General features: G+C 43.4%; 1 pseudogene; it reads right to left on the reverse strand.

Annotated features, from left to right (window-relative positions):
- Positions 1-1,175: 1,175 nt before the first annotated feature.
- LOC100962349 lies at positions 1,176-2,470 on the reverse strand (annotated as a pseudogene).
- Positions 2,471-2,723: the final 253 nt, after the last annotated feature.

Below are 2,723 nucleotides of genomic sequence, written 5' to 3' on the forward strand. Positions count from 1 at the left end.
TTTTTTTTTTTTTGAGACAGAGTCTCACTATGTTGCCCTCAGTAAAGTGCCCTGGTATCACAGCTCACAGCAACCTCAAACTCTTGGGGTTAAGCGATTCTCTTGCCTCAGCCTCACAAGTAGCTGGGACTACAGGTGCCCACCACAACACCCAGCTATTTTTTGTTGCAGTTGTCATTGTTGTTTAACTGGCCCAGGCTGGGTTCAAACCTGCCAGCCTCGGTGTATGTGGTTGACATTATAACCACTGTGCTACAGGTGCCAAGCCAAAACCTTAATATTTTAATTAAGAAAATAAGATCCTTAGTATCCTGATGGCTAGCAGATTGAGAGCTGCACATTTGGCATCCTTTGTTTTTTATTTTGGGGGGGGGGTGTTTTTCATTGCAGATTTGGCAATTAAAAAAAAAAAGAAGATCCAAAAGTCTGATAATACATATTTTTTAACTGCATCAAAGTCTTAAAATATATGGCTAGCTTTTTTCCTGTCATAGTAAATTGCCAGGGTTATGCAATCATAACCATAATCCAGTTTTAGAACATTAGCCCCAAATGATCCCTTGTTCCCATCTGCAGCCAGTACCACCTGTCCTGATCCTCAGCCCCAGACAACCACAAATATACTTCTGATTCCTATAGATGTGCCCTTTCTGGAAATATCACATAAATTGAAATCTGGCTCCTTCACTTACTGTAATTGTTTTTGAGGTTTATCCATGTTTTAGCATGTATTAGTATCTCATTATCTTTATTACCAAATAACATTCCATTGTATGGATGCACCACATTTCATTTATTCACCAGCTGAGGGTCATTTAGATGGTTTTCACTTATTGGCTATTATGAATAAGATACATGTTCATGTTTTGTATGGCTACATTTTTTATTTGTCTTGGGTTAAAGAGCAGAGGAACTGCTGGGTTGTGGGGTAGACTTATGTTTAACTTTGTAAGAAACTGTCAAAGCGTTTTCCAAAGCAGTTACTTCAAGGAATCCCCACCAGAAATTATGAGAGTTTCCGTGTCTCCCCATCTTTGTCACCGTCTTTTTGACTGCAGCTATTCTGGTATGTATGATATGTTAGCTCACTGTGGTTTTAATTTTCCTTTCTCCAATGTCTAATGATATTTAGCATTTTTTTTTATAACAGACTTAATTCACTTTATTATTCCTGTATAAAAGCTCTATGTTGTAGCCACAGCTGGAGCCTGGGTCCTCTGCACAGAGACTCTGGTGTGGGACTTGGTGAACACTGTCTCTTTTCAGAGATCAGGAGTGAGAAAGCTATAGGTCTTGGAAATGGCATCAAAAGTGGCCTTGGCAAAGTTGCCCAGGGTGGCAGAGCAACCCCTGGCTGAAGTATAGCAGTCATCGATCCCAGCGATCACTAGCAGCTTCTTAGGCACGGGTGCTGAGACAATGCCAGTTCCTCTAGCTAGAAGCACGGATGAGCAGCACAGAGCCACAGCGGCCTGTCACCTTGCAAAGAACAGTATAGCAGTCATCGATCCCAGCGATCACTAGCAGCTTCTTAGGTATGGGTGCTGAGACAATGCCAGTTCCTCTAGCTAGGAGCAGGGATGAGCAACACAGAGCCACAGCGGCCTGCCACCTTGCAAAAAACAGTGTGAGGCCTGCCGATCTCGTTCCCCCAGTAGCCTCTCCACACTGGGACAACAGAGAGCTTGGCCAGGATGATGGCCCCTCAGATGGCAGTGGCTGCTTCCTTGGAGCACCTAACACCCAGACTGACATGGCCATTGTAGTCCCCAATGGCAACAAACGCCTTGAACCTGGTCTGCTGGCCAGCACAGGTCTGCTTTTGCACTGCCATAATCTTCAAAACCTTATCCTTGAGAGATGCCCCCAGGAAAAAAATCAATGATCTCAGATTCCTTAATGGGCAGGGAGAAGAGCTAGATCTCCACAAGGGATTTGATCTTCATGTCCTTGACTAGGTGGCCCAGCATGGTGATGTACATCCACTCTTTGTCCTCGACCCCAACCCTGACCGCGACTCGCCACAAATGCCACTGCCGAAGCCTCCACGGAAACCACCACAGCCTCTCATTCCAGGGCCCCGGGGACCTCCAAGCCCTCCCGCTGCACCGGTGTCATCCGCCATTTGGTCGGAGAAGAAGCGATGTCTAACGTTTTATGTGCTTATTAGCCAGTGGTATATCTCCTTTGGTGAAATGTTTATTGAAACGCTTTGCCCATTTTTTATATTAGGTGCTTTGTCTTACTATTGAGTTAGGAGAGTTCTTGATGTATTCTGCATACAAATCCTTTATAACCTATGATTTGCAAATTATTTTCTTCCAGTCTGTGTCTGTCTTTCAATTTCTTAAAGATATCTTTTGAAGCACAAAGTTTTATTTTGGTGGAACCCAATTTATCAACTATTTTTTATTTCTGGATCATGACTTCGTTGTTGAACCTAAGAAAATCCTTTGGCTAACCAAAAATCATAAAGATTTTCTCTTTTTTCCCAAAGATTCCATGTATTTTAGTTCTTACACTTAGATCTATGATCCATATTAAGTTAAATTTTGTGCATGGCATAAGGTAAGAGTCTAACACATCTTTTTGCATATGGGTATCTAATCATCCCAACACGATTTATTTCCTGGCTCAGTGCCCATAGCTCAGTGGTTAAGCCACGGGCCACATGCACTGGGGCTAGTGGGTTCAAACCCAGCCGGGGCCTGCTTAACAGTGAC

Source organism: Otolemur garnettii, unplaced genomic scaffold (genome assembly GCF_000181295.1).
Source record: "Otolemur garnettii isolate 467f Iridium unplaced genomic scaffold, OtoGar3 scaffold00018, whole genome shotgun sequence".
NCBI lineage: Eukaryota > Metazoa > Chordata > Mammalia > Primates > Galagidae > Otolemur > Otolemur garnettii.